Source organism: Chrysochloris asiatica, unplaced genomic scaffold, assembly GCF_000296735.1.
Source record: "Chrysochloris asiatica unplaced genomic scaffold, ChrAsi1.0 scaffold00070, whole genome shotgun sequence".
NCBI classification, from domain to species: Eukaryota; Metazoa; Chordata; class Mammalia; order Afrosoricida; family Chrysochloridae; genus Chrysochloris; species Chrysochloris asiatica.
In genome coordinates, this window is record NW_006408588.1 from 1,972,837 (window position 1) to 1,988,551 (window position 15,715).

A 15,715-nucleotide genomic window follows, 5' to 3' on the forward strand; every position below is an offset into this window, starting at 1 on the left:
GCCTCCAGTACTGTATCAGTTGTTTGGAATATTTCAATTTGTATCCCTTCTATTCTTATAACCTGTTCTTTCGCCAGTGCCTTCACTGCAGCATGCACTTCCTGATTCAGTACCATTGGTTCTTGATCAAATGGAACCTCTTGAAATATCTGAACATTGACCGATTTTTTTCTTTGATACAGTGTTTGCCCTTCACCTTCCTTTGATGCTTCCTGTGTCATTCAATATTTTGCCATGGAGCCCTTCAATATTGCAACACAAAGCTCAAAGTTTCTCTTCAATTCTTTCAGAATGAGAAATGCTGAGAGATTCTTCCTTTTGTTTTCCCTACTCCTGGTGTCTTTGCACATTTCACATGACATTTCTTGAACTGCCCTTTCAAATTTTCTATTCAGATCTTTTACTTCATCATTTATTCCAGTCACTTTAGCTTCTGTAGGTTCAAGAGCAAGTTTCAAAGTCTCTTCTGACATCTTTCTTTCTTTCTTTTTTTTTCTTTCCTATCTTTTTAATGACCTTTATCTTCTTCAGGGATGATACTCTTCATGTCTTCTCAGAACTCTTCTGTTCTTCAATAATTACTGTATAATGCATCAAATCTGTTTTTCATTAGAATTGTCTAATATTTCTTATAGCCATAGTCTCTAACTCTCACCAAACAACATTTTTGTCCTGTTGGATCTGAATAAGAGAAAGATAGATAGGATGGCAGACATGATTCAGCCGTGGATGTTAACAGAGTTAACTATAATTGTAAAAACTTGAATATCTAGCATGGGTATAAAAGGAACCATCTCAAAAACAGGCATGGTGATCTCACTACCGTCAATAAAGAAAATCCAGGAGGAGAATGTGTCCTTTGAACCCCAAGATCCCTATGCATTGAGCCCTCTTGATCCAGCAACAGATGAGTGGCAGAAGAGCAGTACTAGAACCAAGAAACAGAACGTGAGAAAGAGAGAGGCTTTCCAGCCCATGGAGCAAGTACAGCTGAGTGATTTGGGGCAGGAGGCTTGCTTGCAGAATGGAGTGCTTCTCAGTACTTATTGGTGGGAGCCTTGCTGGGTTTGTTGACTCACAGAGGTAGAGCCGAGTACCTTCAGGCTATAGTGTATGGTGAAGTGGTATGTTCTGTAGGTACTTATCAGCAACCCAAAATGAGATTTGTGACAATGGCTTGGCCTAGGAGAGACTGTCCTGACTGGGACAATTATGCTCTGAGCCTTTCTGATTCTGCTTAGTAACTTCCTACCTTCCGTAATGAACCCTGTCAGGGAGCATGGTGTCTGAGTTCTGTGAGGCTATTACAATGAATGATCACACCCAGAGTAGAGTTCTGTGGGAGGAATAGTTGGTGCCATTCATTTATTTTTGTACAGATGGTCTCTAAATTTAGATGGAATATATTCAGGATCATATTTTGGCTATCGTGGACTTGTTTTAATTTTCTGTGCTTCAGCCTGAACTTGCATATGAGCAATTAATGGTCTGGCTTTGTTTCAGCTGATGATATGGAGCTTTTCCACCATTTCTACCCACAGATGTAGTCAGTTTGATTTCTGTGTATTCCATCTGTTGAGGTCTTTGTGTACAGTCATCTTTTGTGTTATTTTAAAAAGGTATCTGCAAAATCAATCGTGTGATCTCCAGCGTGGGTTCTATCACCAAGGTCAGATTTCCCAGCAACAGATCCTTCCTCTTTGCTTCCAACTTTCACATCCCAATTATCATTAATTATTTAATTTTTCTTCTTTGAACAAATTCAGACTGAAGAAACTGATAGAATTCTTCAGTTTCCTCATCACTGGCTTTAATGTTTGAATAATAGTGTTATTACTGGTTTCCTTTGTAGATGTATTAATATTATATTATCTTAGCGTAGTGGTTACGAATCGGGCTGCGAACCTTAAGGTCAGCGGTTCGAAACTACCAGCTGCTCCGTAGGAGAAAGATCAGGCTTTCTACTCTCGTAAAGATTTACACCCTCGGAAACCCTGTACAAGGTCGCTGTGGGTCGGAACCGACTCGACGGCACTTAACAACAAAAACAATCACAGACAATAATATAATGAAGATAGATCTTGAAATATTCTTTTTGACAATGAATCCAGTGTTTTTCTTCTTTAGTCTGTCATTCCCAGCATAGCAAACCATGATTTTTTTAAAAATTTTTTTTATAAATTAAAAGAGTCAATACCTGTTTATTTCAGTTTACTAATATCTAGAATAAGGAGCTCTGGTAGCGTAGCGGTTATGAATCGGGCTTCAAACTGCGAGGTCAGCAGTTCAAAACTACCAGCTGTTCCGCGGGAGAAAGATGAGGCTTTCTGCTCCCGTAAAGATTTACAGCCTCAGAAACCCTGTACAGGGTCACTGTGAGTTGGAACCGACTCGATGGCACATAACTACCACCAATGTCTAGCATATCAGTCTTTATACATTCCATTTCATTTTTGAGCATTTCCAACTTTCCTAGATTCATACCTTATGCAGTCCATGTTCATATAAGTAATGGATGTTTGCATTCATTTTGTAAGTGGTGGGCCTGAAAGCGTTGCTCCATTCATGCCACTAAGACCAGGTCTACTTTATGGAAGCAGATCTTCCCCAGTTGTATTTTGAATATAGTCCAACCTGAGGAGATTATCTTCTGGTTCTATTTCTGCTACTGTTCATAAGGTCATAAGTGGCTTCCTATTTAGAGGCGTTCTGGAAGCATAGTGCTTAAAAATCGGGCTTTGAACCTCAAGGTCAGCAGTTTGAAAGTTCCAGCCGTTCTGTGGGAGAAAGATGAGGCCTTCTGCTCCCATAAAAATTTACAGCCTCAGAAACTCTACACAGGGTTGTCATAGTCTGAACCAACCTAGTGCCATGCCATCACCATCGGTATGTCTCAATGACATATCTTCCAACATCACAACACCACACAAGTCACCACGGTATAGCAAATTGACATCAAGTTGTGACAGATACTTATAGTGACAGAAAAATCGATTTTTTTGTTGTATTTTTAAATTGAGTTAGAATTCTTGATGCTACTTGAGAACACAAAACATCTGGTATCACATCTGTCTCACACCCAATTTGCTTGTAAACATTGCTGTCACCATCCTGATTTGTTTTGAGTCGTTTTCTCCTAATTCAACCCAAGTTCTCATGCCATAACACTTGCTTTATTTTACTTTAAGTTTAGATGATTTTCAACTAGGGAAAGTGAAGAGGGATAAAGCATATAAAAATTATGAAAATAAATTATTGCACATAACACAAGAGATAGTGCTACTTAAAGCTGAATTGAACTCCTGGTATTATGCTGTAGGATCAGCACTGGACTGTGAACCGCAAGGTCAGCAGATCAAATCCACGAGCTGCTCCTCAGAAACCCTAAACAAAGTCATTATTAGTCAGAACCAACTCAGTGGCACTTATAAATAAAAATAAGAGCTGAATTCAAAATAAGTTAGGCCCATCCTCTTTCAATCTAGTCCATCAAGATAATGTTGTTAGTTGCCATCCATTTGTCTGCAGAGATATTAACTATTTAAAAGTGATAAAATGGTAATTTAATTATAATCATTTCAGTTCACTAAAATGAACTTTAAATTCTACCAAACCACTGGTGTCTAACTTTATAAAGTAATAGCTAGCATTCTCAAGGGATCTATATTTCTTAAAATCTGTTATAAAAAGGAATCTCATATGTGAGTGAAAATTATAGCTTCTTGAAAAAAATCAAGTCTGTTCATATTATTGATATTCTTCTTTCTTACTAGTCCATAACTGCCAGCGTTTAAATTTAATTTCTTTTACAGATTCCCATTGGGATAAAAACAAATGTTAAGTTCATTTAGAAATCTTCTGGTAAATCTACACTGTAGTATAGAAATCTTAAACATTATTTAAACATCTTCTTTATTATTTATCTCTTTCTCTCTCCTTCAGGAATCCTGGTATGATGCTATAGGATAAGTTCAGTTTGAACCTCAAAGTTGGTGATTCAAACGCACTAGCCACGTCTCAGAAACCATGTACAGGGTAGATAGAAGTTGGAACTGACTCAACAGCACTTAACAACAACATTCTCATTCAAGTTCCATATCACCTCATGGCACTGTTGCTATGCAGATAGTTAACTGATTTCACTGTCTTTGGTCTCTCTATCTATCAGTCATTGTGGTGTATCATTGCATAACTTTTAACATGCCATTACTCAAAACCTATCTGCTGGCTTCCCTCTATTTTTCAAGACTCTACATTTTATAGCTACACCCCACTGACCTGATTTCATTTACAATAACCCATCTTCATGCTGCCTTATTTGGAGCATACCATCCTTCTGAGACTTATACACCATATCAATCCTCCAGCCATAACCTTATTCATATTTTTTCTCAGTCTAGACATCTTGGGTTCTCCCTTCTGGTGAATTAAACCATCGTCATCCTTGAAAGACTGGTACAAAGCTCACATACTTTGTGAAATCTTTACTGTAGGATCCCATCTCTGGTGTATAATCGTAACACACTTTGTAAAATGTTTGAAGCATACTCTTGTTATTAGTTGCTGTCAAGTTTGTTTTGACTCATAGCAACCCTGCCTACAACAGGACAGAGCACTGCCCAGTCCTGTGCCATCCTCACAGTCATTACACTTGAGTCCATTGCTGCTGCCACTGGGCCAATCCATCTTAGTGGGGGAGTTACACTTATTTACAACCCTCCACTTTATCACGCATGCTGTCCTTCTGCAGGGATTGGTCCTTCCTTATAATATGTCTAAAGTATGAGAGATGAAGTCTCTCCATCCTGGATTCTAATGAGCATTCTGGCTGTACTTCTACTAACACAGATGTGTTTGTTCTTCTAGCAGTCCATGGTACTTTTAATATTCTTCTGTAACACTATAACTCAAATGCATTAATATTTCTATGGTCTTACTTATTAATTGTCCAACTTTCACCTGCATGGGAAGCTATTGAAAATACCATGGTTTGGATCAGGAACACCTTAGTCCTACAACTGACATCTCTGCTCTTAAACAATTTAAAGAGGTCTTGTGCAGCAGATTTAACTAATACAATTAGTTCTTTGATTTCTTGACTACTGCTTCCATGAGTTTTGACAATGGATTGAAACAAAATGAAGACTTTGACAACTTCAATCTTTTCTCCGTTTATCATGATTTTATTTATTGTTCTAGTAGTAAGGATTTTTGCTTTCTTTACATTGACAGGAAACCCATACTCAAGGCTGTGACATTTGATATTCAACAGTAAGTACTTTAAATCTTGTTGACTTTCAGCAGACAAAGTTTTATTATGTGCATATTGTAAGTAGTTACTGAGTCTCTCTATGAAGATGCCATGTTCTTCATATAATCCAGCTTGTTAGATTATATTCTTAGTGTGCAGACTGAATAAGCATGGTGAAATAATACAAGCATGGCACAGACTTTCCTGATTTTAAACCATTCAAGATCCCCTGGTTCTGTTCAAATGATTGCCTCTTGGTCTATGTACAGGTTTTTCATGAGTGTTTTGGAATACCCATTCTTCACAGTGTTATCCATAGCTTGTCAGGATCCACATGGTCAAATGGCTTTCTAGTCAATAAAGCTCAGGTAAATATGCTTCTGGTATTCTTTGTTTTCAGCCAGCATCCACCTGATGTCAGCAATGATTTATCTCATTCCACATTCTTGTCTGAATCTGACTTGAACCTCTGGTACTGAAGCAGCCAGTTTCAATTATCTTCAGCAAAATTTTACTTGTATGTAATATTAATAATATGGTCTGATGATTTCAACATTCTAATCAGTCACCTCTCTTTGGAATAGGTACAAATATGGATGTCTTCCAATCAGCTAACCAAGTAGCTGTCTTTGAAATTTCTTGGCATAGATGAATGAGTGCCTCTAGTGCTGCATCATTTTGTTGAAAGTTTCAATTTGTGTTTTATCAGTCTGGAAGCTCTGTTCTTTGCTTATGCCATCAGTGCATCTTGGACTTCTTCCTCTTGTACCATTTCCTCTTGATGATATGCTACCTCTAAAGCACTCAATATATTATCAAATGTATTGCATGATGAAAAAAAAAGAGAATTTTACTTCTTTGTTTTGCTAATCAATATAATGCGGCTGTGATTAAAAGCATGGAATTTGCTTTAAGTCTAGTACAATATATTATTTTTACTTATTGTTAGGTTCCCTCCAGTTGACTCTGACACACTGTGACCCTATTCACAACAGAACAAAACACTGCCCAGTTCTACACCTACCTCACAGTTGTTACTATGTTTGAGTCCGTTGTTGCTGCCACAATGTCAGTCCATCTCCTTGATGACCTTCGTCTCTTAGTTGACCCTGTACTTTTTCAAGCATGAAGTTCATCTCCAGGGACTTATGCCTCCTAACAGCATGTTCCAAGTATGAGAAAAGTCTCACAATCCTTGTTTCTAAGGAACATTCTGAATGTACTTCCTTTAAGATAGATTTGTTTATGGTGGTTTCAGTCAATGGTGTTTTCAATATTCTTCTCCAACACTATAGTTCAAATACATCCACTCTTCGATGTTGTTTTTGTTGTTGTTGTTATGTGCTGTGGAGTCAGTTCCAACTCATAGCGACCCTGTACAGGATTTCCGAGGCTGTAAATCTTTACGGGAGCAGAAAGCCTCATCTTTTTCCCGCGGAACAGCTGGTAGTTTCAAACTGCTGACCTTGCAGTGCGCAGCCCAATTCATAACCACTATGCTACCAGAGCTCCTTTCTTTCTTATTCATTGCCCAACTTTCACATGGATATGAGAACTTTAAAAATACCATGGCTTGAGTCAGGTGTACCTTAGTCCTCATAATGCCATTTTTTACTTTTTAAAATAGAAAGGTCTTTTGCAGCAAATTTGCCTAATGAAATATATTGTTTGATTTCTTGACTGCTGCTTCTATGAGTATTGATTGTAGATCCAAGGAAAACTTTGACAACTTCAATCTTTTCCCAATTTATCAAGATGTTATTTATTTGTCCAGTGCTTAGGATTGTTTTTTCTGTACGTTGAGGTGCAATTTATATCGAAGGCTGTGGTCTTTTACCTTCATCAGTAAGTATTTTAAGCCATCTTTGGTTTAAGCAAGACAGGTGCTATGATTTGCATATCACAGCTTGTAAATGAATCTTCCTCCAATCCTAATACAATGCTCTTCAAATAGTCCAGTTTCTCGGAGTATTTTCTCAGTCTACAGATTGAATGAGTGTGTTAGAAGACTATAACCCTGAACATACCTTTCTTGATTTTAAGCCATTCAATATCCTCTTGTTCTGTTCAAACTACTGTCTGTTAGTCTACAGATTCCTCATGAGCAAAATCAAGTATTCTGTTATACCTACTATTCTCAGTGTTACCCACACTTTGTCATGATCCATACAGTTGAAAGTCTGTGCGTAGTCAAGAAACACTGCTAAACATCTTTCTGGTATTACCTGCTTTCAGCCAAGATCCATCTGATGTCAACAGTGATAGCCATAGTTTCCTGTTCTCTTTTGAATCTCGCTTGAGTTTCTGGCCATTCCCTGCCAATGTACTTTTAACAACCATTTTTGTATTTTCATCAACTAAATTTTACTTATATGTGATATTATTTATTTGATGATTTCTGTATTTTGTTGGATCAACTCTCAATGGAAAGGGCACAAATATGGATCCCTTCCAATCATTTGGCCCAGTAGCTGTCTTCCAAATTTCTTGGTATAGCTAATTGAGAATCTCCAGTACTATATCACTTTATTGAAAATTTCAATTTGTATCTTGTCAATTCCTATAGACTTTTTTTTTTTTTTTTTTTTTTTTTTTATCCCTCTACCTTTATTACCACTCGGACATCCTCCTTCAGTATCATTGGTTCATATGCTACTGTTGTGAAATGGTTAAACACTGACATTTCCTTTTGGTATAGCGACTCTCTATACCTTCAATCTTTTTTTAACTATGTCGTCCTTCAACATTACCAGTCAAGGCCTGAAATTTTTTCTTCAGTTTCATCAACTTGAGAAATGTTGAACGTGGTCTTCCCTTTTGGTGTTCTAACTAAAGATCTTTGCACATTTAATTATAATAGTTTACATTGTCTTTTTAAGCTGCCTTTTGAAATTTTCTGTTCAACTCTGACTTCATTTCTTCCTTTCACATTTGCACTATTATACTAGAGAACAAGTTTCAGAGTCTTGTCTGATGTCAATTTTTGTCTTTTCTTTCTTTTTAATGAGGTTTGCTTTCGTCCTGTTTGATGTTCTTGATGTCATCCCACAACTCTTCTGGTTTTCGTCCATTAGGATCTGATGCATCTGATCTGTTCTTGAGATGTCTCTAAACTCAGGTGGGATATGTTCACGGTCATATTTTGCTCTTTTGTGCTTGCTTTCATTTGCTTCAGTTTCAATCTGAACTTGCATATGTGCAATTTATGGTCTTTTCCACAGTCAACCCCTCACCTTGTTTTGGTTGATGATATGGAATTTTTCTACCATCTCTTTCCACAGATGCAGTCAATTTGGTTCATGTATATTTTATTAGGTGAGGTCTATGTATATAGTCATCTCTTATTCTATTTAAAAACAGAATTTGCAATGAATAAGTAACTGGTCTTACAAAATTATATCATGAAATCCCCAGCATCATTCCTATCACCAAGGCCAGATTTTCCAATTACTGGTCCTTTTTCTGTGTTTCCAAATGTCTCAGTTCAATCACAAATAATTATGAGTTCATCTTAATTTGACGTTTGATCAATTTCAGACTGAATAACTTGGCAAAATTCTTCAGTTTCATAATCACTGCCTTCAATGGTTGGTACATAAATTTGAGTATTAGTCGTATTAACTAGCCTCCTTGTTGGCATATGAGTATTATCCTATTGCAGATAGCATTGTCTTTCAACATGGGTCTTGAAATGTTCTTTAGATGATGAATGTTATGCTAATCCTCCTACAGTTGTTGTTTCTGACATGATAAGTCATATGATTGTCAGATTTTAAATGGCCAATATCTGTTTATTTCAGCTCACTAATGCCTAGAGTATCAGTCTTTATCTGTTCCATTTTGTTTTTGACAACTTCCAATTTTTCTAGATTCATACTTTTTACATTCCATGTTCTGATTGTTAATGGATGCTTATAGCTGTTTCCCTTCATTTTGACCCCTTGACCTGGCCTCTGCTCTGCTCTAGCAATTTACAAACTTGTTTTAGGGCTACTTATAAATACCTACAAGGTACCTCATTCCATGAGAAACGACGGCCTGAAGACACTTAGCTCTACCTCCATGGGTCAGAAAATCTGCTCCCCAATTAAGTGCCTGGAGGCACCCCATTCTTCAAGCAAGCCTCCAGCCCAAAGTCATTCACCTTTACTTCTCAGTGGGTTAAGAAACTCACCACTCTGCCTTATGCTCTGGCTCTTGGTTCTACTGTTTATCTTGCTCCTATGCCATTCCTCTGCTACTTGTGTGGTGTCAGTTTTCTGTCCCTGGGTTGAGGAGATTAAATGTGCAGGCACTGACATTTTAATAAAAGGACATTCTTAAACCTAACCTCAATAATATACATGTCAGGTTATATAGAGAATAAGTGAAATACATGTATTTACAAGGATAAAAATTGTGAGTCCTACGTTATCTTCAGAGACTTCCCCTTTATTGGGGGTTACATCCAGGAGAGTTTCTAAATGACTGTGACATGGGAGGAGCTGTGAATAATTTACCTAGAAAAAGAAAACAAATGGATGTGGTCATCATAAAGAGAAACCATGGTAATTTTAGTGGTTTGTCCAGCAACAACTATGAGTAAGTCAATAAATAGTCTTTTGTTTGTTGGTGGTGTTTATGTGCTGTGGAGTAAGTTCTGAGTCATAGTGAATAGGGTTTCTGAGGCTGTAAATGTTTTCAGGCCCAGAAAGCCTTATCTTTCTCCCATGGAGTGGCTCATAGACTCAAACTGCTGACCTTGAGGTTAGCAACCCAACTTGGAACCCACTACAGTGCCAGACCTCCTTATACTTTTGTTTAGTTCTAAATAGACAATTTTTGGTGTATCATTCATTTAATCAATAATTATTGATAGCTGGCATGAATCCATTACTTTTTTTTTATTGTGAATTGAGTGCTAGTTTACATGAGTGTAAAACCTCAGTTTTACACTCATTGTTTCATTACGATGATTACAGTCTCCTCTATGCATCATCATTCAACACTATTTGCTTCTATTCCCAATGTTTTTTGGAGGGGAGAGAGGGGATGTACACAAAAACACTTGGGAATATATAATCATTTAAACAACCAAAGGGCACATTCTGCAAGCCTACCTTCTGACTACCAGCACTCAGTCTTTCTCTTTCCATGAGTCTAGAGTCCTCAGTTACTGTCTCTCTCTCCATGTACTCATCTCTGCCTCCATCTCTGGTGTCACTGCTTCTCTGAATATGGTTCTGCATTCTGCTCCTGCTCTTCTCCTTGGTTGGTCCTAAGGTCCTCTGTTTCTGGACAGTAAGATTAACTACTCCCCCATTTTTGTTGCAAAACTTCTACCGTTACAGTTGTGACAGTCACAATTAATCACGATAACAGTTACTTACTATTGAATCATAAGAATCGTATCCCCATCACTTTTCACCAGACCCATCTAGACAAGATGAAAACTATTCATTGGGGACTCTACCTTCCCTCTCACACTCTTAAACTTAACGCCCTCTTGAAAACTTGTAAGCCAGTCACTTTGTGCCTTTATCGGCCCCTCATTTTTGGTGACCAATGTATAAGTTGCCCGTCCCTATTTACCCTGTACACAGAAGGGATAGAATTGATACTTGATGTGAAGACTCCTTCCCTCTCTGTTGGTATTTAGAGTTACTACCTCCATAAGTATAGGTCAAGTTCATCAAATTATAGCAATTTGCACTTGTTTCCTTTATCAAAAATCATTTTTTAATCATCCTGTAGTCGAGTTTTGATTATCAAGCCGTTGAGTCTAGGTCAAATGGGAACTATCTGCAAGTTTGGGCATTCTTTTGCATATTCCCTCACTTCATATCAGCTGGATGCTTTACTTTAAGCTCTAACCCTCCGTGGCTATGTCCCTGTTCATTGACTCAGGAGACTCCAGGTCTCACCATACTTTGGACCAACCAGCCCTTCCTACTCTCACTCTCATCTGTAGGTCAATGGGAGTCTTTGGAACATGGTTGAACTCAGCCCATTTCTTCTTTGCTGCCTTTATCCCTCTTCCATTGACCAGTAGACCAACGTGATCTCCAGCAAGCTTACATACTTGCTCATGTGTTCCCTTTGAGTTTCAGTCTTGGGAGTTAAATAGACTTTTAATAATATAATTGCACATTTCTTTTACTGAAATTTTAGTTTTACCTATATATTATTTATTCAGTTAATATCCACCACTGTGACAGATGTATAATAAACAATAATATATTATTATTACTTCCACTCTTTCTAATCCTTAAATTTCCATAAAATAACTGAACTCATTCCCATTTTATAGAGAAAGAATTGAAAGTCTGATAATTCATTTTTCCAACCCCAAACTTAAGTCCAAACATAAGTTTTTTCATTACATTTGTGTGTTCTCTCTTCATGTATTTAAGAAAGAAAAAAGGGAAGAAGGAAGGAAAGAAAGAAAAGACAAGTGGAAATATTTTTGGCCAGTTGACATAAATTTGGATATTTTGCTTCATTTGTAGACTTGGATTGCTCAGATGATTACTACTCATTTTTTATTTTCCTTTCCAACAAGGAAGAGAATATTTGTTTTTACTCTCCTTGCTGTATCAAGTAGTTCCAACCTATAAGAATGTGGTACCATGTATTCACTGACTGAAACATGCTTTCACATTGAAGCACCTCTAAAAAAAAGTTATGTAGTGGAAAATGCCCTACATGAATGCAGAAACTTCAATATGAAGGAAAGATGTGACCAGGGAAAGATAAAGTATGCTCTACAGGCTTTTTAAGAGTAGGCATTTCCATTTGTGTAGTATAAACTATTCTTGTAGAATGTTCAAAATTAAACCACATTAAAGCAATCAAAGCATTCTTAGAAATAACTCCATAATAGTGATTAGGACTTGAAGATACAGCTGGCTATCGTTAAGCATTGGCTTCTGAAAATTATTTCAAGTAAAATGAAAGCTAAGAAAAAAATTCTGTTTTTAATTGTTCATGTTTTGGAACATTAATATAGACTATGGTAAAGTGGGAAATATGGCACACAAATAAATTGCTGTAGTTTTAAAATTCAGTGTCCCTTTGTATATGCACAGATATTGCAAGGCATAGTAATGTGGCAAAGATGCTTATGTGAATAAAATATCGCCAAACTTTACTTTCCATAGACTAGCACATTTCACCCTCAGTTTGCTTCTGGCTACTCAGGCAGCTAAATTCTATACAGTTAATTTTTTCATGCCCCTGCTCCCTTCTCTATCCTTAATTTATTCATAAGGTTTTGTTTAATAAATTACAGTTTTTACATGTAGAAGGACAAGACACCTTATGCTAGGTATAAACTAATCTTAAAGTCAAGGTCTGAATTGAATTGGTCCACGTTTCTTCCTCTTGATATACTTATAAACTGCTTTGTAGTTTTCCAGACTAAAATTTTTTTGTATGTTATAATATTATAATGTAGATACTATCCAGTGAACCAAGAAATTTAAATACCCTTTGATTAAGAAATTGATGCCAAGTAAGTATTGGTATGGCACTACAGGATAATGCACTGGACCACAAGGTCAGCAGTTCAAACTTACCAGCTTCTCTGTGGAAACCCTATGCAAGATTGCTATGAGTTGGACTTGACTTAGTGGCACTTAACAACAACAACAAAGTTAATGTATTTACTTTGAGATATAGCATGATTCCTGGATGCTATGTGATATGTGATAAATAGTGGACTCTAACTGAAAGGTCGGCAGTTCAAGCCAACCAGTCACTCCTTGGAAACCCTATATAGGGTCACTATGAGCTAGAACTGATTCAGTGGCACTAAACAATAGTATGATTCAGAAAATATCTGCATGTATATTTACATTCAAGATGATAATGGTGTTGATTATTATTAATATTAAAAATACCAAACATAAGTTGCAACTTGAAAGCATTCTCAGATTTTTAAGGAAAAGGTGAGCTGAAGATATAAATTATTATACCTCTTCTAGCTCAGCAATTGAACAATAAAAATAATTAAATATTCCAAATATTTTGTTTCTTTCATATTCACACTGTCTTGTTCTTGATTCAACTATAGTCTGCATTCTTCAATCAGAAACACATGGTTAGTTATCTAAGCTTGTTGACAAAGCAAACACATCTGTATTTCCTGGCCCCTGGCCCTTGTTTCTTCTTCTTAATCTGCTTATAAACTGCTTTTCAGCTTGCCACACTAAAGAATTTTAACTAATTATAGTGTAGATACTATGCAGTGAACCAAGAAATTTAGCTATACTTTGATTATTAAATAAATGCCAAGAAGTTAATATAGTTAATTCAAGCCATAACATGATTCCTGGAGTAGTGCTGTGGGATAAATATTTCTAATTTATTTTGGGAAATGTTTCATTCTTCATTTTCTCATGCCCGTTTTCACCTTGATCTTGATCTAGCACCATCATATAGGAACACACTTATTGCCATCCATTTGGTTTGATTTCATATCAACCCTATAAGATAGAGTAGAACTGCCCCATTGGGTTTCCAAGGCTGTAAATTTTTAATGAAGCTGGTTGCCTCATCCTTTTTCAGTTGGTTTATGTATCCAAACAGCCCACCTTTCAATAATCAGCCCAATGCTTAACCCATTGTGCTACCAGAACTCCTTAATTAGTAACCCAGCATCGCTCAATTACTACTACAACTTGAGTGCTCTTAACTTGTAAAGTTGAACCTTATGGTTATGCCATACCTTTTGCCTGAGGTCAACTTTTGACTTATGGTCAAATATGTTAAGTAAAAATCTCTACAGTGTTTTCATTCCTTTTCCTGGTTTTCAGACAGTGTAAAGTTGATAAAAACAGTTATTCTGATTTTTCAATTTAAGAAAAGACTGAACTAGATATCAGAAAAGTCTCTGAAACTTGCCTTGAATATACAGTAGCTAAAGGGTTTGGGAAAAAGAGCTGAACAAAAAATTTAAAAGAACAACTTGAAAAGACAAAGTAAAACATTATAGTTAAATGTGTTAAGATCTGGAGTTAAAACATAAAAAAGGAAGAATAGACTCAGCATTTTTCACACTGAAAGAATAAAAGCAAAAATTCAAGTCTTGACTTGAATTATTGAAGAATTCCACTGGCAGAATACTGAACAATGCAAGAAACATCAAAAGAAGATAGAAGGAATACACAGTTACTGTACCTAAAAGAACTGATCGACATTCAACCAATTCATGAGGGAACATAAGATCAAGAACCCTTGGTATTATTGAAGGAAGAAATCTAAGCTGAACTAAAAGCATTAGAAAAAAATCAAGGCATCAGGAATTGACAGAATACCAATTGGAATTTTCAACAGCACTTGAAAGTCTATTCAAAGAAATTGGGAAAGTCCTGGCTAGTTGACTGGCAGATTCATATCTTTTACCATTCCAAAGAAAGGTGACCCTACAGAATGTGGAATTTATTTAACAATGTTATTAGCATCACATGCAAGTAACATTTTTCAGAAGATAATTCAATATCAGTTGAAGCAGCACAATGACAGCGGCCAGAAATTCAAGCTGGATTCAGAGGAAGACATTGAATAAGGGATATCGTTGTTGAGGCCACATGATCTTGGTTGAAAACAGAGAATACCAGACAAATATATACTTGTGTTTTAGTGACTGTGCAAAGGCACTTGACTGTAAAAAGCAAATATGTCACTTTGAGGACTAAGGTGTGCCTGACCCAATCCATGATATTTTCAGTCACTTCTGCATGTGAACCTGATCAATGAATGAGGAAGATCTGAGAGTAATTGATACATTTGAATTGTGATTTCGGTGAAGAATTTTGAGAATACCATAGACTGCCAGAAGACCAAACAAAAGTATCTCACAAAAAGTACACACAAATGCTGTTTGGAAGTGAAGATAGCAAGACTGTCTTACCAACTTTGGACACGTCATCAGGAAGGTCCATTCCCTGGGAAAGAGCATCTTGTTTGGTAAAGTAGAGGGTCAGTGTAGAAGAGGAAGACCCCTCCAATGAGATGGATATACACAGTGGCTACAACAATGGGCTCAAGCATAACAATAATTGTGAGGATGGCCCAGGACCAGATAGTGTTTTGTTATATTATGATAAGGGTTATTATGAGTTGGAACCCATTCCATGGCACTAACAACAACAGCAATTTTTCTTATGGTCTACAAAACCCCCAAAGGAGAGCCAATATTAATTTTGATATGTTTACACCTAAAGCTAAAAATCCTTGTTAGATATACATAACAGTGTTTAACCTAATTTTTAAAATGGCATAATTTCCCACTTCAAAGTCTTCACCTGATCTAGAAACACACATATTCTCACAGCCCCAAGCTATCTATAAATACTTGTTAAGAAATTAGAATTCTTATCAATTCTTCAAAGTAAAAGTTAGTTAATGTTCTGATCTTTCAGTCCTCCAGTTTGAGCTGAATAATTCATCTCTCTCTATATATATTTATCTATCTATCTATAT